The 24,074-nt window shown below is 33.2% G+C and overlaps 3 long non-coding RNA genes across 4 annotated transcripts; all 3 read left to right on the plus strand.

Annotated features, from left to right (window-relative positions):
• Positions 1 to 823: 823 nt before the first annotated feature.
• LOC148625368 (uncharacterized) lies at positions 824 to 6,805 on the plus strand. Of its 2 annotated transcripts, none has more exons than XR_015919904.1 (4): positions 824 to 981; positions 5,696 to 5,785; positions 6,074 to 6,164; positions 6,446 to 6,805. It is a non-coding gene; the product is annotated as an uncharacterized LOC148625368 (long non-coding RNA). The 2 variants fall into 2 exon arrangements; XR_015919903.1 differs by lacking the exon at positions 824 to 981 and adding an exon at positions 1,088 to 1,208.
• Positions 6,806 to 12,285: 5,480 nt separating this feature from the next.
• LOC148625369 (uncharacterized) lies at positions 12,286 to 17,622 on the plus strand. Its single transcript, XR_015919905.1, has 3 exons — positions 12,286 to 12,504; positions 16,895 to 16,985; positions 17,266 to 17,622. It is a non-coding gene; the product is annotated as an uncharacterized LOC148625369 (long non-coding RNA).
• A 3,575-nt stretch (positions 17,623 to 21,197) lies between these two features.
• Positions 21,198 to 23,983, plus strand: LOC148625370 (uncharacterized). Its single transcript, XR_015919906.1, has 3 exons — positions 21,198 to 21,380; positions 23,198 to 23,241; positions 23,552 to 23,983. It is a non-coding gene; the product is annotated as an uncharacterized LOC148625370 (long non-coding RNA).
• The last annotated feature ends 91 nt before the right edge of the window (positions 23,984 to 24,074 follow it).

Genomic DNA, 24,074 nt, shown 5'->3' on the forward strand with positions numbered 1-24,074 from the left:
AGTGGATATTGTTACTGATTTTTGTAGTAGTTAGACATATCTTTTTAAAAATATAAATTATATAAGAATATTTTATCCTGTATAAAAAAACATTGGTTCGATTTACGCAGAATAAACCACGAAGACATTAGTAACATTCCTTATAATTTAATTTTTTTGGCAAAAACTGATGAATTCATATTACTTTATTCCAATACACACGCCTTTTTCAGACATGATTATTTCGTTTTCAACAGAAGTCTGGTTTAAAGTTCATTAACTAAAGTTTGATTAGGTGATAGGAAAATTTCGTATCTAAAATAAAAAAAAAATGACGACATATTTTCTAACAGTACAAATAGTCATATATTTCCTTGTAACGTGTACTCATCAAGGCATATCATGCATTGCATTTCAATGATGCTTTTTTATATAGTCCAGCGCTATTTGTTTACACAGTGTTTTAAATACTTTAATGGTATTAACTAAGAACAAGGGACCCAATGGTGTTGTGAAGTAAACGCACACAGTCATTTAACGATTCGTAATTCTTTTTATTGTAATGTGTTAAAAAATCCCCTATAGCTTCATTTGTTGTCTTGTCCTCATTTTGAGGTTTTAGACCTTGTTGTATTAAATATGAAATAAACGGGACAATAAATAATGTTCCGTTTTGTTTTTGATCAAAATCGAATCGAATTATTTGAAATCTGTGTTTACATAGAACGACTGTATTTACGTATTTATGGTATTCATTGAATTGACATATCCAAAGTTTTGAATTACAGAAGTGAGAGATTTATTACATCCCAACATTTGTTATTTTAGTAGAAAAGCTTTCTTCATGCCAAATTTCTTTAGAGAATATTATGATTTTGTATATTTTAATGAGGAATAATATTTCACAGTAAGATCCTGATTAATATTCTTGTCAATCAGAACGTTTTTTTTTTTATTCAAAACAAACACTCGTACGTGAAAGGTTGGTCGTTCAATTTTGTGGTAAGTGCAAAAACGTTATATACTTACAATTGAATTTCCTGCAATCTCTTTGTGTATTTAAGGTTTCCGTTTCGTTTTTGTCGGTGTATATGTTCTCGCTCGTATGTATATAAAACGCGCGGATTTCCCGTCATTTATATCCTCATTTTTATTGGCACCTCGGTGTTTTCTATTTAATTTTGTTCCTATTGTTGCAACAAAATATGGATGATATGCATACATTTAAGGTAGTAGACTTTTCTCATAATTCATTTTTTTTAAAATTTTTTACACTATATCAAACTAAATGTAGTTCACCCTCTGACTGACAATTCCTTTAACAAATATCACGATGCAGTTTTTGAACAGTAAGAACGAAAGTTGTCTTTAGAAGTCTGAATCCTTGGCCAAATTGAAACATACTTTTGGGGAAATTTCCAGCTATTTGCCTATATGAAAACCACTATTTTGCAAAAAGCTCAAATTCATTTTCCATACAGAAATATTATTATATGTCTATATGGACCATTCATATACGAAACCATAAAAAAGTTTTAAAAAGTTCACCGTGTGGTTGTGTTTAAATGTTTAAATAATCCTAACGTACAGCATTGGAAAATTTTCTTTATCAGTCAAATTCATGACTTAAATCATGTAAAATAAGTATTCAACAAAAAAGTTACCTAATATATAATTATGATAACTTATATTTAAAAAAGAGCATGGAATTGCCAAGCACAAAATGATGCAATAAAATGTCACATAAATATTCATTTTCTTTCATGCTGAACACATCTACAAAATGAAAGCAAACTCATAAGGAATTATGAAGTAGTTTCTTTTCTCAACTCTAAACGGTTACAGAGTTTTTTTTTAATTTATCTATTTTATTGAAAACTGTACATTTGTTAGAAAACATTGAGTACCGGTACCTTATCCCGGTTCATTAACATTAGTAGCAATAATATCAAAATATACACAGATGTTAGTATTTGTTAGTACATACATGATTTTCAATAATAATATTTACACATATCACAACAGAATATCAAAGAAAAAAACCACAGATAGATAAGTCTAGAGCAATAAAAATGTAATTTATTAACAAACATACAGATTTGAAAGCAGTTTGTTTAATTAAAAAAAAATTAGATAATTAGGATTTGAGACAAAATTAAAAAACCACATGAAAAAAATTAATACTAAAAAAAAAAAAAACAAGATTTTTTTTGTTTCTCTGGTAAATTTCTTAATCTATCTGTTGGCCATTGTACATATGTTATTTATTGTTTCATCATTTAGAATGAAATCTAAGTATATATAAATTAGTTTTCATAATATAACAATGAAAATACTCCACAATTCACTAAATTGCTCTAGTTTGTTATTTCTGACAGCAATAGATTTTTCTATGTTATATAAATCTTTGACAATGTTTTTAAATGCTTGTAAAGATAACTGTTTTCTAAAATATTTACAATTGTATATGAATTGTTTAATTTTGAGAAAGAAAAGATTAAAAACTAGACTTCTTCTGCCTCTAGAAGTATCTCCCGACAAAAAAAACTTTTTTGTAAAGGGGATGTTGATATCATTCGATATAAGCCAAAAATCAATTTCCAGGATAAAATTCTGAACTTTTTCACAGTTCCAAAATAAATGTTCTATAGTCTCAACCTCTTCATCACAAAAAGTACAATTTGCAGTATCTGGAATTTGTATTCTAAAAAGATATTTATTTGTTGCAATTATGTAATGATTTATTCTAAATTGTAACCATTGGAGTTTAGTGTTTTTGTCACTAAAAATGGAAGTTTAAAAATATCCTTCCATTCTTGATCATTAATATCCAATATGTCCCCCCATTTTTGTTGTCCACAAGGCACACAATTATTTTTTATCAACACTGAATACATATCTTTTGTGCCTTTTTTACTCTTCATAAACAATTTAATATAATTCGGACAGAATGGACATACAACATTATTATCATTGTACACAAAAGATCTTTTGGTCTGTCTTAGTGCAGATATTAAACTATTATACTTCATAGTATCAATATTAATAGCAAATTTCTGCTGAAGTTCTAAATTAGACAAAAAGCATCCATCTTCTTTCAAAATATCATTTACAAAGATAATACCTTTTTGAAAAAAATCCTCATAAAATACAGGTTTATTACCAACAATAATATTTTTATTCCACCACAACGGACTAGTAACAAAAAATTTCCAGCTATCATCTTTATCTTGTTCAATAATACTGTTCCAAGCATTAAATACATCTTTCCAAAACACATTTTTACATTTACTGACACTGCATATCCATTCCCACATTTTAAAAGTTTTTCTCTATCAACAATAGAATATAATATATTAAGCCATTTACTCTCAGAATTGAAAACTTTTCTAACCCAGGGGGATTTTAAAGCATCCATAAAACATGCAATATTTATCATTTTCAGTCCACCTTCAGCATCATTTTTTATAAAATCTCCTTTTTTACCCTGCCTGTAAGTGAATTCCAAATATACGAGTAAATAAGGCCATTTATTTTATTTATGACCACACTTTTTGGACGTGGTAATGTTAATATAAGATGGTTAAGAATTGGTAATATCAGAGTTTTAACAACTGATATTTTACCCATGACAGTCAAATGTCTCAACCATGTGTTAATTAGACTTTTAATCTTAACCAACTTTTCATCATAGTTCATATCTATCATATTAACAAGATTAACATCAAAATATACACCTAGTAATTTGGAAGTTGTTGCTTCCCAAGACAAATGTCTTTCAGGGCAAAGCACATCTTCGCTATACTTTTTGCTGCCCATCCAAACAACCTGGGTTTTATTAAAATTAATTTTAAGCCCAGATATGTTTGCATACCAATCTAGCTCTTGCATAGCTGCATTTAAAGATTTCTCAGATCCGTCCAATATCAATGATGCGTCATCGGCATAATGAGACAGTCTATGATCTACTTCAAAAACCTGAATACCAGAAATATTTTTGTTACCCCGAATTCTGATAGCAAGTATTTCTGCACACAGAATGAAGAGGTAGGGAGACAAAGGATCCCCGTCTACATCCTCGACCGATTTGAACAAAAATCAGATAAGTTCCCACCCTGTATAACGACAGAGTTAATGTTTTGTTTTTGTAAAATACTTTGACCCATTGTATAATAGTCTCCAAAATTAAAGAAACTCAAAACATTAAATAGAAAGCTCCATGACACAGAGTCAAACGCTTTCTCAAAATCTATTAACAATAACAAACCAGGTATATCTTTTTCTTCGGTATATTGCAAAATATCATAAATCAGTCTGCTATTATCTCCTATAAACCGACCATTTATAAACCCAGTTTGATCTAAATCTATCAATTTGTCTAAAACTTTTCTAAATCTTCTAGCAAATAACCCCTGAACCAATTTTATATACTGTATTTAGTAAAGAAATAGGACGCCAGTTCTTTAAAAAGTGTCTTGGCTTATTGTCTTTAGGAAGACAAGTTTCTGTGTAACTGATAACTCTCCCATCATTGCCCCATAATTAGTGAATTTAAAACATAAACATGTAAGTCTCTCCAGAAAAAATTAAAGAATTCTGTAGAAAAACCATCAGAGCCAGGTGAAAATGGCAAGATTATTAGTAATGCATACTGTCGCATTCGCGATATGTTATATTTTATATTTCAATTTTTAAGAATATTTCAAGGAATCTTTGTTTGCAATAGATTGCGTTATTTCAAATATCTTCCTCAATAATGAAAGATGTATTCTTTGAAACATTTAATCAATAGTTAATAAATACTTAAATTTCTTAGTCAACAAAGAGCTAAGGCTGACATCTAAGTTCTTGAAGTTGAACCCTTGCTTGGAGTTATTTTCTTTTATGCCCCGTGCAGGTCCGGGTGTTAAAAGAATAGGCCTGCAGCAGCGCTAAGCTTGTCATATAAGGCGACTAAATAGTGCTCAGAAACCTAGCCGGGGGCTAGGCGCTCTGCTCACAGAGCAACTGGGGTGTGTACCCCAGGTGGTGGAATGGGGTACCCCTGGCATGTTACATGCTGGGTTTGTCAGGCTATAATACGGAAAACCTGACCGCAAACCATAGTGGTGCACCGTGTTGGGAAAGATGCCATGTTCCTCGCACGTTAAAGAACCCTGCTGTGGTATTCGATAGGCGTAGGAACCTCTGCGCTCCGCCGCAGGAGGCTAAATTGCCCGACCTTAAACACCCCCCTCTTTCCAGTGGCAATCAAAGTTTGTCGACCCTATTGTCCTTGTGTCCCATCGTTTTTTTTTTTCATTCGTCTGAATATAGCTGAAATATTGCTCCTCGGACGTTAAACCCCAACAAACAAAACAACAGTTTAACACCAGTAACACTTTAAGCTTGAATATTAGTCATTTAAACATTCTAGTGACTGAAAACATTTTTTTTTATTACCTTCCTTGCCCCAGATCTACTACATTCTTACATGTATAATGAAAAGAAACTAAATTGTATATTTAGAACTATATTTTTTTATTGATAATGTATTTGAAACTGTAAGGAAAAAATATATTAGAATTAAAACACATGTCACACACAAAAAGTAACTATTTATGAGATGTTTTTATTCATCATATTTTTGTTTACCGAAAATAGAAGCTGACAGCAATTAAGTTCTCTTTTTAAGTTTTGCAATAAAGGCTAAACTTGTTATACTATTTTCATATAGAATGAAAACTCAGCAACCCTACCCGCAGCAGCATGTCGCTATTGTTATTAATGAAGAACCAGAGTATGTAACAGTAAAGGAAGAAACAAGGCATGTATTCATGTCATAGTTTAGTACTGATTTTGAAAGTTCTAATACCTATGTTTATGATAAAAATATACCTAAAAATAAAGAAAAAAATATAAAGCAATTAGTAGCACACATACATTCGGTACATAATATACTAAGGCTCCTATAATAATCCAGATCCATATAATTAATTGCATTTTCTCATACTGTTAAAGCTGCTTTAAAACGATGATGATTAAAGGAAGATTAAAGGCACCAAAACAAACAAAAAAGGCCGATTAATCACTTATAGCATTCGTATTTTTGAAGCATATGCCCTGATACAGATGATTGCCAATGGTGGACATGGGTACTTGTGATTATTTTTATTCCCTTGGTAATAATTTACTTTGCAGCATGGGTAAGTAGTTCTAAATTAAACCGAATAAAATTTGTAAAGAACTTTCAATACTTTAATGCCTTGTTTGCTTATTTAATCTTTTTTTTACGTATATAAAAAAATATATTGCTAAATGCTCAAAATAGGTTGACGTATACATATGTGAGCAATCTCGAAAACAGATCGCCGATACGTCATATTAAACGTGATAATCTTATTGGAATTTGTGCTATATTAAAAATCTTCTCAGTGTTGTATTTGATTTATTTGTAATTTTCATTTCTTTTATCTATCTTTTACAGATTGCGTGTTTAGTACTTTTCGGAGTTGATATAGGATGTTTATTCGTCATTTGTGCTCCTGAAAATAAAGGATGAAAAAAAACACTTACGTCTCCAGACTATGGAGTCACATTACTGTTTTGTATAACTGAATGTAAACATATTTATGCGTGTATATACCCAAAGGCTGATGATTTTCTTACTTCAAAATGTTTTTCAGTCGAAAATGTATGAGCACTTTTATAAAAAACGGGCATGATATTTGCAAAATTAAAAGGTATAAAAAAGGCACATTGACAGGAAAATTGAAATACTAGAAAATAGCTTTTAAAACATGCATATATAATAAAATGGGGAACTGGCTACCCCTCGCTGCCTTGATTTCTCTAATACTTCAATATGTTACCTATCTAAACATATACATTACAAAGGAATAAAAAATACCTGCGCCATGACACACCGATTTTCATGTTTTTTCTTATAAAAAAAACCCACAGACATTGAAAGTAGTAACGAAATTTTCTTTAAAAAGTATATTTATCGTCAGACCATCATACCAAACAATTGGGTTAAGCATAGTCTGTGCTTATTGAATACAGGTTTCTCAAATTACGATTTAATATTGTAAACAGACACTCTAAGAAGGTCGTAAAAATATTACAGGCAAAATACTTTTTTGGAAATGTATTAAAGTAAATATGCTAGTGGCCAGTTTTTAAGAATCATGATCAAGTAAAAGAACTTTAACATAGCCGCATTTTTTGCGATTGTTCTAAGTAAAGTATTTCTGGCCTCTGTTTGTGTTGTTTCGTTTTGCACTTTCAGTTTACTGTTATGTTTTTTTTTTAAATCAATAGGAGTAACCATTTCTCTGTACCTGTGTATAATGTTTTCGGGACAGCTGCAGCCTGTTCGTTGGTATGAGGGTTTTCAAGGCTTTCATTGAAGACCAATGGAAGGCCTTGAGCTGACAATTTTCATCGCGTTGGGGTTGTTGTCTGTTTTACATACTTACCATACCCATTTATATTTGTAAAAAAACATTGACAGTAAAATCTATGGCAACACCGCCTGCACAAAGTCCAGCGCCCTAGACCACTCGGCCAGCCAGGCTATACAAAAATATAGTTTTCGCTGGCCGGGTAATTCCTCCTCGTAGGATTAATCCAGGGCTGTAACTTAGTGCACAATGTATGGTAGTACGGCACAGCTTATCTAGGTGTTACTATGTAAGATATATCCAACTAACGATACATGTCACAACAAATCAATATTATACAAACGTCTCAGAATGCGGCGACTCGAAGATAATATACGTATAGAGGAGTTTGAAAATTCCCAACGATGTTAGAACTGGCAAATTTGCAAATTCCTCTGCGGGACTCGAACTCGTACCGCTATGACATTTATGGCAACACCGCCTACACAAAGTCCATAGAACACGCGGCCAGCTAGGCTATATAAAAATATAGCTTTCGCTGACGGATCATTTTATGAATTGGTGATTTGAACAATCCAAAAAAAAAAACAAAAAACATTGTTTCCATTGAAATACATTTGCGTTCATCCTTTTGCAGAAAGTGTGGAAAAAATATTCATTAATCAATTGTTATAAAAAAATACATGACGTTAGGTTACCGCTTCCTCAAAATATAGAAATTGCCTGGAATGAATTCCAAAAAGAAACAAACATGAAACATCTGTAAACATTTTTTTGTACAGAGAATTGTTTGGAAGTCCTCTTGAGTATTGTATGGAAAGCGTATGAGATGAGGCAATAGCAAATTATTTGCCCTTTTCAATTACAAAATTCAGTTCTTTCAACACCATATGTGTTGTTTCTAAGAACTGTTTGTTTGTTTGTTTATTGGGGTTTAACGTCCGAGCAGCAATATTTCAGCTATATTCAGACGATGAACATGAAATTGATAAAATGAACATGAAATGATGATGAAATGAAAAAGGGATGGGACACAAGGACAATGGGGTCGACAAATTTTGATTGCCACTGGAAATAGGGAGATGTGGATAAGGTCGGACAATTTAGCCTCCTGTGGCGGAGCCCTATGGTTCCTACTCCGGGAGAATACCACAGTAGGGTTCTTTAACGTGCGAGGAACGTGGCATCTTTCCCAACACGGTGCATCACTATGGTTTGCGGTCAGGTTTTTCGTATTATAGCCTGACAACCCCAGCATGTAACACGCCAGGGTTACCCCATTCCACCACCTGGGGCACACATCCCAGTTGCTCTGTGGGCAATTGTCCTTGTGTCCCATCCTTTTTTTAATTTCATCAGCATTTCATGTTCATTTTGTCATCCATTTCATGTTCATCGTCTGAATATAGCTGAAATATTGCTGCTCGGACGTTAAACCCCAACAAACAAACAAACAAAAACAATTGGAACAAGGATATGTTGTCCAAAGACTGGAGTCATCGTGTCGAAAATTATTATGTTGTCACCATAACTTAGTTTATTGTTATAGCATATCTTGTTTCAAGAATGACCAGTGAAATACATTTGAAGTCAGTTTTCTTCCTCTTCACTGGACAAGAGTAATTTGGAAGTACAATACAGTGGGAATCTTGACACAATTGTATGTATAGAATATCCTGCTTTCATTATTATAATCCTGTTGTTGCTTTTGTTGTGTTTTATTTTTCCACTATCTGTCTGGAGAATTGTTGTACTAACTGTGAGGGAGGTCCTTCGTAAATACATGAATTATCACACTTCTCTTAAATACAATGGAACTGGTAAATATAACGAGAATAAATATGGTGAATATGCTAAGGAGACTACAACCCCACCGGAATGAAAATGTCAACCTTAGGCTACCAATATGGGATTCAATGAACGACGAGAAAATCCTCCCACCACAAAGCAGGCTGCAGCTGCCCCAAAACATCATTTTACACATGTACATTTGTACAGCGAAAAAGTTGCTCCTATATACATTTGTACTCAAGTAACATAAAAATTAACTATAGGTGAAAACGACACAAGACATACAGAGGCCAGACATTCCGGACTTTGTACAGGCACAAATACTGCGGCGGGTTAAGGTACTTGTGACGTGATAACAAACCTCCTTTAAAATCTGACCACTATGGAAAAACATATCATACAATTAAACACACCTTAAAATCAGTTAAAAAATTTCGGAGTAATTTGTTGTAACAGACAAAAATCTGAAAATAAGTTACACAAACGTACACTTAGGACTACTAGCAGTTAACGCCCCGTGCAGGTCCGGGTGTTAAAAGAATAGGCCTGCAGCAGCGCTAAGCTTGTCGTAAAAGGCGACTAAAATTGCTCAGAAACCTAGCCGGGGGTTAGGCGCTCTGCCTACAGAGCGACTGGGATGTGTGCCCCAGATGGTGGAATGGGGTACCCCTGGCGTGTTACATGCTGGGGTTGTCAGGCTATAATAGAGAAAACCTGACCGCAAACCATAGTGGTGCACCCTGTTGGGAAAGATGCCACGTTCCTCGCACGTTAAATAACCCTGCTGTGGTATTCGATAGGAGTAGGAACCTTTGTGCTCCGCCACAGGAGGCTAAATTGCCCGACCTTGCCCATCCCCCCTTTTTCCAGTGGTAATTAAAGTTTGTCGACCCTATTATCCTTGTGACCCATCCTTTTTTTTTCAATTCATGTTCATTTTATCATCAATTTCATGTTCATTGTCTGAATATAGCTGAAATATTGCTGCTCGGACGTTAAACCCCAAAAAACAAACAAACTAGCAGTTAACTGATATGCCAGCTACAGACCATTCTAAACCTACAAAAAATTATATCCCCATCGTATGTAAAAACAATCACATTTTTCCCCAAGCGGGGTTGACAATCACAGTATATCATAAATCGCACAATAAGGACACAATCCATATCATGCCAAACACTGCTTTAAAATACAGTGTTTAAATTTATGTGTGAAGACGCTATCAGCGAATCAATATTGATACAAAAAATGCTATCTAGAACAATTTGACAACGTATAACAAATGAACCTGGAGCCTGTTCAACGGTTTAGTTAACTTATTGGGTGAGTATCGAGCCTTCCTTGCTTTGTGTAGATTATTACCGTACATCTGAATTTGAGAATGAGTTCCTTGCATCGGTTGAAAAAATTTGTGAATGTTTTATGAGCTTGTGATATTGAACACCTTCATGTAGAAATATCTCGATAATATAAATATTCCTTTCGTTAAAATCCAAAATATTGTTACACATACGAGCAAATAAAACCAATTGTGTTATGTTAACACCTAAAAACGAATAGTTGACAATGTGGAATGAAAAATCATCCCTTTTGTCGTAAATTTGAAAACAACCCTAAATAATTCGGGACCTGTCCAAGTCAGACACTTTGAAAGGGCCCATATCAATTAAAAATTATTTTGAACCTTTGAAAACAGTTTTCCTCTTTCGTCTACCCCGGACTTTACTTTTGATGAGCAACTGTGCGGGTGTTTCTAGAAGAGCAGAGGACGCTTACCCTACCAGTGCACCAAGTCCTTGCTCCCAAGTTTAATGGAGTCCGAGTTGCTCATTTACTTTTGTTACTTTGTATACATTACTTTATTTATTCTTTGTTGTGTTTGTCTGTTTTCCAATCTGGTAATTTGTCCTTGGATTACATTCTGCAAGTCTGTTTGAGTGTTAAGATAGCACAAAGAGCCAGGTAACCGATCAAGTATAATATATGAAAACTAAATTGGATATGATGTTATTTGTCGGTAAAGACCCTGTAACGTTTCCTTAATAACTGTGTATATGTACCAGTAACGATTTCAATAAAAGCGTAGGAAAATACTAGCAGTGAACAAGGAAAGATGTTCTATCATTTTGTCTTTGTTTACAGAGTGGATATTGTTACCGATTTTTGTACTAGTTAGACATATCTTTTTAAAAATATAAATTATATAAGAATATTTTATCCTGTATAAAAAAAAAAACATTGGTTCGATTTACGCAGAATAAACCACGAAGACATTAGTAGCATTCCTTATAATTAAATTTTTTTGGCAAAAACTGATGAATTCATATTACTTTATTCCAATACACACGCCTTTTTCAGACATGATTATTTCGTTTTCAACAGAAGTCTGGTTTAAAGTTCATTACCTAAAGTTTGATTAGGTGATAGGAAAATTTCGTATCTAAAATAACAAAAAAAATGACGGCATATTTTCTAACAGTACAAATAGTCATATATTTCCTTGTAACGTGTACTCATCAAGGAATATCATGCATTGCATTTCAATGACGCTTTTTTATATAGTCCAGCGCTATTTATTTACACAGTGTTTTAAATACTTTAATGGTATTAACTAAGAACAAGGGACCCAATGATGTGAAGTAAACGCACACAGTCATTTAACGATTCGTAATTCTTTTTATTGTAATGTGTCAAAAATCCCCTATCGCTTCATTTGTTGTCTTGTCCTCATTTTGAGGTTTTAGACCTTGTTGTATTAAATATGAAATAAACGGGACAATAAATAATGTTCCGTTTTGATTTTGATCAAAATCGAATCGAATTATTTGAAATCGGTGTTTACATAGAACGACTGTATTTACGTATTTATGGTATTCATTGAATTGACATATACAAAGTTTTGAATTACAGAAGTGAGAGATTTATTACATCGCAACATTTGTTATTTTAGTAGGTAAGCTGTCTTCATGCCAAATTTCTTTAGAGAATATTATGATTTTGTATATTTTAATGAGGAATAATATTTCACAGTAAGATCCTGATTAATATTCTTATCAATCAGAACGTTTTTTTATATTCAAAACAAACACTCGTACGTGAAAGTTTGGTCGTTCAATTTTGTGGTAAGTGCAAAAACGTGATATACTTACAATTGAATGTCCTGCTATCTCTTTGTGTATTTAAGGTTTCCGTTTCGTTTTTGTCGGTGTATATGTTCTCGCTCGTAGGTATATAAAACGCGCGGATTTCCCGTCATTTATATCCTCATTTTTATTGGCACCTCGGTGTTTTCTATTTAATTTTGTTCCTATTGTTGCAACAAAATATGGATGATATGCATACATTTAAGGTAGTAGACTTTTCTCATAATTCAATTATTTTTTTTTAAATTTTTACACTATATCAAACTGAATGTAGTTCATCCTCTGACAATTCTTTTAACAAATATCACGATGCAGTTTTTGAACAGTAAGAACGAAAGTTGTCTTTAGAAATCTGAATCATTGGCCAAATTGAAACATACTTTTGGAGAAAGTTCCAGCTATTTGCCTACATGAAAACCACTATTTTGCAAAAAGCTCAAATTCATTTTCCATACAGAAATATTATTATATGTCTATATGGACCATTCATATACGAAACCATAAAAAGTTTTAAAAATTTCACCGTGTGGTTGTGTTTAAATGTTTAAATAATCCTAACGTACAGCATTGGAAAATTTTCTTTATCAGTCAAATTCATGACTTAAATCATGTAAAATAAGTATTCAACAAAAAGGTTACCTAATATATAATTATGATAACTTATATTTAAAAAAGAGCATGGAATTGCTAGCACAAAATGATGCAATAAAATGTCACATAAATATTCATTTTCTTTCATGCTGAACACATCTACAAAATGAAAGCAAACTCATAAGGAATTATGAAGTAGTTTCTTTTCTCAACTCTAAACGGTTACAGAGTTTTTTTTTAATTTATCTATTTTATTGAAAACTGTACATTTGTTAGAAAACATTGAGTACCGGTACCTTATCCCGGTTCATTAACATTAGTAGCAATAATATCAAAATATACACAGATGTTAGTATTTGTTAGTACATACATGATTTTCAATAATAATATTTACACATATCACAACAGAATATCAAAGAAAAAAACCACAAACAGATAAGTCTAGAGCAATAAAAATGTAATTTATTAACAAACATTCAGATTTGAAAGCAGTTTGTTTAATTGAAAAAAAAAATAGATAATTAGAATTTGTGACAAAATTAAAAAACCACATGAAAGAAAAAAAATAATAATACTAAAAAAAACCAAGATTTTTTTATTTCCCTGGTAAATTTCTTAATCTATCTGTAGGCCATTGTGCATATGTTATTTATTGTTTCATCATTTAGAATAAAATCTAAGTATAGATAAATTAGTTTTCATAATATAACAGTGAAAATATTCCACAATTCATTAAATTGCTCTAGTTTGTTATTTCTGACAGCAATAGATTTTTCTATGTTATATAAATCTTTGACAATGTTTTTAAATACTTGTAAAGATAACTGTTTTCTAAAATATTTACAATTGTATAGGAATTGTTTAATTTTGAGAAAGAAAAGATGAAAAACTAGACTTCTTCTGCCTCTAGAAGTATCTCCCAACAAAAAATTCTTTTTAGTAAAGGGGATGCTGATATCATTCGATATTAGCCAAAAATCCATTTCCAGGATAAAATTCTGAACGTTTTCACAGTTCCAAAATAAATGTTCTATAGTCTCAACCTCTTCATCACAAAAAGTACAATTTGCAGTATCTGGAATTTGTATTCTAAAAAGATATTTATTTGTTGCAATTATGTAATGATTTATTCTAAATTGTAACCATTGGAGTTTAGTGTTTTTTGTCACCATTTTTGTTGTCCACAAGGCACACAATTATTTTTTATCAACACTGAATACATATCTTTTGTGCCTTTTTTACTCTTCATAAACAATTTAATATAATTCGGACAGAATGGACATACAACAATATTATCATTGTACACAAAAGATCTTTTTGTCTGTCTTAGTGCAGATATTAAACTATTATACTTCATAGTATCAATATTAATAGCAAATTTCTGCTGAAGTTCTAAATTAGACAAAAAGCATCCATCTTCTTTCAAAATATCATTTACAAAGATAATACCTTTTTGAAAAAAATCCTCATAAAATACAGAAAAATATTTTTATTCCACCACAAGGAACTAGTAACAAAAAATTTCAAGCTATCATCTTTATCTTTTTCAATAATACTGTTCCAAGCATTAAATACATCTTTCCAAAACATATTTTTACATTTTACTGACACTGCATATCCATTCCCACATTTTAGAAGTTTTTCTCTATCAACAATAGAATATAATATATTAAGCCATTTACTCTCAGAATTGAAAACTTTTCTAACCCAAGTGGCTTTTAAAGCATCCATAAAACATGCAATATTTATCATTTTCAGTCCACCTTCAGCATGATATTTTTGTAAAATCTCCTTTTTTACCCTGCCTGTAGGTGAATTCCAAATATACGAATAAATAAGGCCATTTATTTTATTTATGACCACACTTTTTGGACGTGGTAATGTTAATATAAGATGGTTAAGAATTGGTTTGTTTGTTTGTTGGGGTTTAACGTCCGAGCAGCAATATTTCAGCTATATTCAGACAATGAACATGAAATGGATGATAAAATGAACATGAAATGAAGAAAAGAAAGGATGGGTCACAAAGATAATAGGGTCGACAAATTTTGATTGCCACTGGAAAAAGGGGGGATGGGTAAGGTCGGGCAATTTAGCCTCCTTTGGCGGAGCGCAAAGGTTCCTACTCCTATCGAATACCACAGCAGGGTTCTTTAACGTGCTAGGAACGTGGCATCTTTCCCAACACGGTGCGCCACTATGGTTTGCGGTCAGGTTTTCCGTATTATAGCCTGACAACCCCAGCATGTAACACGCCAGGGGTACCCCATTCTACCACCTAGGGCACACATCCCAGTTGCTCTGTGGGCAGAGCGCCTAGCCCCCGGCTAGGTTTCTGAGCACTATTTAGTCGCCTTATACGACAAGCTTAGCGCTGCTGCAGGCCTATTCTTTTAACACCCGGACCTGCACGGGGCTTAAGAATTGGTAATATCAGAGTTTTAACAACTGATATTTTACCAATGACAGTCAAATATCTCTTCGACCATGTGTAAATTTGTTTGTTTGTTGGGGTTTAACGTCCGAGCAGCAATATTTCAGCTATATTCAGACAATGAACATGAAATGGATGATAAAATGAACATGAAATGAAAAAAAAGGATTGGTCACAAGGACAATAGGGTCGACAAATTTCGATTGCCACTGGAACAAGGGGAAGTGGGTAAGGTCGGACAATTTAGCCTCCTGTGGCGGAGCGCAAAGGTTCCTACTCCTATCGAATACCACAGCAGGGTTCTTTAACGTGCGAGGAACGTGGCATCTTTCCCAACACGGTGCACCCTATGGTTTGCGGTCAGGTTTTCCGTATTATAGCCTGACAACCCCAGCATGCAACACGCCAGGGGTACCCCATTCCACCACCTGGGGCACACATCCCAGTTGCTCTGTGGGCAGAGCGCCCAGCCCCCGGCTAGGTTTCTGAGCACTATTTAGTCGCCTTATACGACAAGCTTAGCGCTGCTGCAGGCCTATTCTTTTAACACCCGGACCTGCACGGGGCTGTGATTATTAATTAGACTTTCAATCTTAACCAACTTTTCATCATAGTTCATATCTATCATATTAACAAGATTAACATCAAAATATACACCTAGTAATTTGGAAGTTGTTGCTCCCCAAGACAAATGCCTTTCAGGGCAAAGCACATCTTCGCTATACTTTTTACTGCTCATCCAAATAACCTGGGTTTTATTAAAATTAATTTTAAGCCCAGATATGTTTGCATACCAATCTAGCTCTTGCATAGCTGCATTTAAAGATTTCTCAGATCCGTCCAATATCAATGATGTGTCATCGGCATATTGAGACAGTTTATGATCTACTTCTATGATCTATCGTTGTGAGAAAAATGCCACGTTCCTCGCACGTTAAAGAACCCTACTGTGGTATTCTCCCGAAGTAGGAACCATAGGGCTCCGCCACAGGAGGCTAAATTGCCCGACCCTACCCACCTCTCCCCATTTCCAGTGGCAATCAAAATTCGTCGACCCCATTGTCCTTGTGTCCCATCCCTTTTTCATTTCATCATATTTTCATGTTCATTTTATCCTCAATTTCATGTTCATCGTCTGAATATAGCTGAAATATTGCTGCTCGGACGTTAAACCCCAACAAACAAACAAACCCTACCCGCAGCAGCATGTCGCTATTGTTATTAATGAAGAACCAGAGTATGTAACAGTAAAGGAAGAAACAAGGCATGTATTCATGTCATAGTTTAGTACTGATTTTGAAAGTTCTAATACCTATGGTAATGATAAAAATATACCTAAAAATAAATAAAAAAATATAAAGCAATTAGTAGCACACATACATTCGGTACATAATATACTAAGGCTCCTATAATAATCCAGATCCATATAATTAAGTGCATTTTGTCATACAATGATTTATATACTGTTAAAGCTGCTTTAAAAGTGCACGAGGATGCTTAAAGAAAGATTAAAGGCACCAAAACAAACAAAAAAGGCCGATTAATCACTTATAGCATTCGTATTTTTGAAGTATATGCCCTGATACAGATGATTGGCAATGGTGTACATGGGTACTTGTGATTATTTTTATTCCCTTAGTAATAATTTACTTTGCAGCATGGGTAAGTAGTTCTAAATTAAACCGAATAAAATTTGTAAAGAACTTTCATTGCTTTAATGCTTTGTTTGCTTATTGAATCATTTTTTTCGTAAAAAAAAAAATATATTGGTAAATGCTCAAAATAGGTTTACGTATACATATGTGAGCAATCTCGAAAACAGATCGCCGATACGTCATATTAAACGTGATAATCTTATTGGAATTTGTGCTATATTAAAAATCTTCTCAGTGTTGTATTTGATTTATTTGTAATTTTCATTTCTTTTATCTATCTTTTACAGATTGCGTGTTTAGTACTTTTCGGAGTTGATATAGGATGTTTATTCGTTATTTGTGCTCCAGAAAATAAAGGATGAGAAAACACTTACGTCTCCAGACTATGGAGTCATATTAGTGTTTTTATAACTGAAAGTAAACATATTTATGCGTGTATATACCAAAAGGCTGATGATTTTCTTACTTCAAAATGTTTTTCAGTCGAAAATGTATGAGCACTTTTATAAAAAACGGGCATGATATTTGCAAAATTAAAAGGTATGAAAAAGGCACATTGACAGGAAAATTGAAATACTAGAAAATAGCTTTTAAAACATGCATATATAATAAAATGGGGAACTGGCTACCCCTCGCCGCCTTGATTTCTCTAATACTTCGATATGTTACCTATCTAAACACATACATTACAAAGGAAGAAAAAAAACCTTATTGAATACAGGTTTCTCAAATTACGATTTAACATTGTAAACAGACACTCTTAGAAGGTCGTAAAAAATATTACAGGCAAAATACTTTTTTGGAAATGTGTTTAAGTAAATATGCTAGTGGTCAGTTTTTAAGAATCATGATCAAGTAAAAGAACTTTAACCCAGCCGCATTTTTTGTGATTGTTCTAAGTGAATTATTTCTGGCCTCAGTTTTGTTTCATTTTGCACCTCTCAGTTTACCGTTATGCTTTTTAAAATCAACAGGAGTAACCATTTCACTGTACCTGTGTATAATGTTGTTTTCGGGACAGCTGCAGCCTGTCCGTTGGTATGAGGGTTTTCAAGGGCTTTCATTGAAGACCAATGAAAGGCCTTGAGCTGACAATTTTCATCCCTTTGGGGTTGTTGTCTGTTTTACATACTTACCATATCCATTTATATGTGTAAAAAAACATTTACAGTCAAATCTATGACATCTATGGCAACACCGCCTGCACAAAGTCCAGCGCCCTAGACCACTCGGCCAGCCAGGCCGGGGAATTCCTCCTCGTAGGATTAATCCAGGGCTGTAACTTAGTGCACAATGCATGGTAGTACGGTACAGCTTATCTAGGTGTTACAATGTAAGATATATCCAACTAACGATATATGTCACAACAAATCAGTATTATACAAACGTCTCAGAATGCGACGACTCGAAGATAATATACGTATAGAAGAGTCGGAAAATTCCCAACGATGTTAGAACTGGCAAATTTGCAAATTCCCTCCGCGGGACTCGAACTCGTACCGCTGTGACATCTATGGCAACACTGCCTACACAAAGTCCATAGAACACTCGGCCAGCTAGGCTATATAAAAATATAGCTTTCTCTGACCGGATCATTCTATGAATTGGTGATTTGATCAATCAAAAAAAAAAAAAAAAAAAAAACTGAAAACATTGTTTCCATTTAAATGCATTTGCGTTCATCCTTTTGCTTGTTTGTTTGTTTGTTTGTTGGGGTTTAACGTGCGAGCAGCAATATTTCAGCTATATTCAAACAATGAACATGAAATTGATGATTAAATGAACATGAAATGACGATGAAAAAGGGATAGGACACAACGACAATGGGGTCGACAAATTTTGATTGCCACTGGAAATAGGGAGAAGTGGGTAGGGTCGGGTAATTTAGCTTCCTGTGGCGGAGCCCTATGGTTCCTACTCCGGGAGAATACCACAGTTGGGTTCTTTAACGTGCGAGGAACGTGGCATCTTTCCCAACACGGTGCACCACTACGGTTTGCCGTCAGGTTTTCCGTATTATAGCCTGACAACCCCAGCATGTAACACGCCAGGGGTACCCCATTCCACCACCTGGGGCACACATCCCAGTTGCTCTATGCGCAGAGGGCTCTAGCCCCCGGCTAGGGTTCTGAGCACTATTTAGTCGCCTTTTACGACAAGCTTAGCGCTGCTGAAGGCCTATTCATTTAACACCCGGGCCTGCACGGGGCTCATTCTTTTGCAAAAAGTGTGGAAAAAATATTCATTAATCAATTATTATAAAAATAAAAATACATTACGTTAGGTTACCGTTTCCTCAAAATATAGAAATTGCCTGGAATGAATTCCACAAAGAAACAAACATGAAACAAAGTCATCTGTAAACATTTTTTTGTACAGAGAATTGTTTGGAAGTCCTATTGAGTGTTGTATGGAAAGCGTATGAGATGAGGCAATAGCAAATTATTTGCCCTTTTCAATTACAAAATTCAGTTCTTTCAACACCATATGCGTTGTTTCTTAGAACTGTAGGGTCTGTTTTATTGAAATCAATCACTTTTAACAAAAACATCAGGCGTCGGTTTCACAAAAAGTCGTAAGTGTGAAATTGATCGTAAATCATGACGTCACAATGCTATTTTAGTTTATGACGTCATTCTGTCGTCATCATGAACTCGTGGATCGTTATGATGTATCCATCAGCACCATGAAAACTGATTTATTCAACGGGTCATAGTTTGCCTATTCTCGTTTGTCTACCCCGGACTTGACTTTTTATGAGCAACTCGGCGGATGTTTCTAGAAAAACAGAGGACGCTTACCCTACCGGTGCACCTGGTCCATGCTCCCAGTTTTTAGTGGAGTCCGAGTTGCTCATTTACTTTTTTACTTTGTATGTATGATTTTGGTTACTTTGTGTTCTTTGTTGTGTGTGTCTGTTTTCCATGTCTGGTCTTTGTCCCTGGATTACATTCTTTTGATTGCCGCTGTAACCTTGGTTCCCTTGATTACTCTTCCCATCAATTTTACACTTACGACTTTTTGTGAAACAGACACCCGGTATTCCGGTAATTCTGTTTTCTATAAGAGTAAAGAAAATTAATATAAATTTATATAAAACAACATTGGAAATATAAAACCTATCGTCATGTGTACGGAAAATTTCACAAATTTCTGATGTATGAAAAATATGCAATACTGAAGAGGAAACTTTGCAATTATCGGTTCATATACACCCTTAGTAAAAACATCAGATATCAGAAAAGATTCTGAGGTGGCAAACACATCAACATATATGTGCTTGGAATCTGTCAAGAAAAAAAATCTATCAAATGCCAGAAATATCAATTAATCATTACTGATTTTTTACATTAAAATCCGGAAACTCTTATCACATGTCGAGATAAATGGAAATTATCATGCATCGGTGATGGAGTTATTAGGGAAAGAACATTCGTTTCTTCTGAAGTCATCACTACAGAAGTTTTATGGTCGTCATCATGAACTCGCGGATCGTTACGGTTTACCCATCTGCGCCGTGAAAACTGATTTGTTCAATGTGTCATAGTTTTTATTTCCTCTTATGACTACTCCGGGTTGACCATTATGAGCAACTCGGTGGGTGGTTCTAGAAAGCAGAGTACGCTAACAATGCGCCTAGTCCATGCTCCCAGTTTTTAGTGGAGTCCGAGTTGCTCATTTGCTTTTGTTACTTTATATGCATGATTTCAGTTACTTTATATTCTTTGTTGTGTATGTCTGTTTTCCATGTCTGGTCTTTGTCCCTGGATTACATTCTTTTGATTACCGCTATAACCTTGGTTCCCATGATTACTCTTAAAAAGGCCCAATTAACAAACACTTAAATAATGCAATAACATTTCTGCGTACGTTTTTTTTTCTTCATGTGCCACACATTATTTTTATTTTGCCTGATTCTAAGACAGAAAAGTACTTAAATCATTTAGTTTTAAATGACATATTTACGTAGAACGACATACATTTATGCGATTGGTCTTAAATGATTGGTATGTTTTGTATTCATATCAAACATTAAATTTAATATACACAATACAAAATAATATTTAATAATAGTTTAAATTACATAGGTACATGATTATACCATCTTATCAGATGATTAAGTTCAATTGTTTAGTATGGAAAAGGAAGATTCCCGGAGCACTTGATGTTATCCCACTTTTTTTTGGCAGGAGTTCATATTGCTAGTGCTTTAGATTTTTGTGTGATGTCTTGTTTCCCTTATCTTCAGTTATCATTTGTAGTCTTTTTAATTCGGTTGGCTACATTGTGCATGTAGTACAAATCTGTTTTAAATGTTTACGTTTAGGCCGTTTTTGTATGGATTTTGACGTATCTAAATCACCCCACTGCTGACGCTTCAGTATTTAATTGCCAATATTTTGTAAGTATATTTTTTTCATAATTTTTGTAGAATATTAATATGATTTAATATTTTTATTATAGAGGAATCACTCTACATAAATGAAAAAAAATATGATATACAATTCCTTCAATAAACATGTAGTATTCATATAATTATCAATAAGAATTTTTCTTCTTATTGTCTTACCATACCAATACCTTGATGCTTTGCATATGCCTACAGGTAATATAATTAAAGAGTTAATGAAATACTTTTGTATTCATTTATAATGTATATAAAACTAGTTGTCACACACAAAATGTATATATAAGATATTGAGATAAGTTTTCTTTATATTTTAGTTTAACGAATAATACTAAAACATTCTAACAATTAAACCTACAATATTGCATCAAAATGATTCTGTGTCTTAAGTTTACTTTACATAAACTTATGTTTACTTAGACGTAAATCAAGGCAATTAAGATTTCTTTTTACGACATATACCGGATGTCTTACTGAAATACTTATTTGATAGCGCATTAAGTTTGGATCCATATCAAAATAATTTTATATGATTTGTAGATGAGGAGACAAATTTAAATGTTAACAAAACTAGTTAAGCAGTATGCTTTTATAAAAATCAAACAGAAGGTGATTCAGGAATGTAAAAAACCCACCAAAGTCGCTGATATTTCTTATTCAGAAACAGTTATAGACCACATAACCAGCCTTACTTTTTCATTTGGTTGATGCACTTTTGGAATAAAAGGTCTATAGATTTAACATGAAATTGAAACTTGGCTGATATCAGTAGGTTGATTATAGTGGTAGATAAATGTATGATTTTCTAAAAAGTGCAGATCCGAATGCAGAAATGATTATTGTTATGTGATACTTATACTGAAAGAGCATTATTTTGATTTGTGCCGTTTTCTACACCATGATTCAGTTTACCATTAGCAGTGTATGAATTTTTTATAAAGAGCATGTGTAATTTACCATTCAAAGAGTGGCAGTCGGTGTACAAGATTGTTTTATAAACATACATTTATCACTTTGAATAAATTATAGAATCAGCATTTTTTAACGGTAAAACATGACTAGCAAAGCAAAACTCTAATTTGTTTCTCTGAAAATTTATGTCAGGATTCTGCAACAATACGTGTATTTTCAGGGGACATATATGTCGAGATAAATCCCATTTCCTGTTATGTATGAATCCATACCCAAGTTGTTTTATTGTTGTGATATCATGTATGTCAACTAATGATACTTATGAGACCAAAAATCATTTTATGCGAAAATTTGGGTTTAGTTGTAAGACTTTCGGAAGGTAAACACAATAGATTTTTTTGTACGTGTTGCAGTAAGAAACAAGTTTACCTTTTTAATACCATATAAAAATAGTATGAACAACACTCAGCAACTCTACCCGTCGCAGCATGTCGCTGTAGTTATAAATTAGGAACCAGAATATGTTATAGTAAAGGAGGAAACAAGGTGTGTATTTATGTCATACATTTTGTGATTGAGTAGGTTTTTTAAAATACCCCTTTTTATGATTAACATATATAATCGCCCCATTATAATTCAATTAAGAAAACATTAAAATTGGTACATAATAAACTAAGACCACTATAATAATCCGGAAGTTTAATTGCTTTTTATAAAAACAATTATTTATATGATGTTAACAACGAATTGGCAGTGCACGATGATACAGGTCGTAACATGGAATTTTTTTTCCGATTTATTCATTAAACTGATTTATGAAATAAAGTGCAGACCATTACAAACTACAAAAACAAAAATGGCGAGTAATCATTTATTGTATTCGTATTTCTATTTTAAAGCATGTCCTAATACAGATGACTGGGTTTGGTGGACATGGGTGCAGGTGATTATTTTTATTCCCTTGGTAATAATTTACTTTGCGGCTTGGGTAAGTGGTTGTAAAATAAAAACTGAGTTTATGTAAAACTCACTATGTTTGTTGTTTTGATTTCTTATTTCATCTTTACTTGTATAAGGAAATGCTTTGATAAATGAAAAAATAACACATACACACATGTGAGCAATGACAAAGTTTTACATATGATCGATGATTCGTCAAATTCAAGCAATACGATAATCTTATTGGCATTAGAATGCCACATCTGAAACTTCTGTTGTTATCTTTTCTTACGTCTTTTTTTTTTAATTTACAGGTTGCATGTTGTGTACTTTTCGGGGTTGATATTGGATGTTTATGCATTATTTGTATTCCTGGAAAGACAGGATGAAAAGCATCTTTTGTCTCCACTACAGACATGTAAAAACTATGTTAGCGTGTAATATAATTATATTTTTATACTTGTATGTATCAAAATGGCATCTGACATTGTGTAACATTGCGTTTTTTCTTTATAACATTTGCACCTAAAGCAGGCAAATTTTATTCAAAACGTATGCAGAAAGTAAGAACATTGTTTAATTTGAAAAAGTGTATTGTTAAAGAGTTTTTGAGGTTGATGTAACACATTTACGCAAACGAACGGAGGGACAAACATTTGTAAACCTTAAAACGACCGTCACAACCGTGTTTTTTAATATCAATTTCATTATGAACAAATATTTTTTAAAAAATATTGATGAATACAAATTGACTTTTTATGTTGAATTTATTCATCGCTTAAATATGTTCATAATATGTCTGGATTAAGTTTTTCAATTGTTTATTCTGTAAGAGAA

Source organism: Perna viridis, chromosome 2 (assembly GCF_037379345.1).
Source record: "Perna viridis isolate PV_CMFRI_1.1 ecotype Kerala chromosome 2, ASM3737934v1, whole genome shotgun sequence".
NCBI classification, from domain to species: Eukaryota; Metazoa; Mollusca; class Bivalvia; order Mytilida; family Mytilidae; genus Perna; species Perna viridis.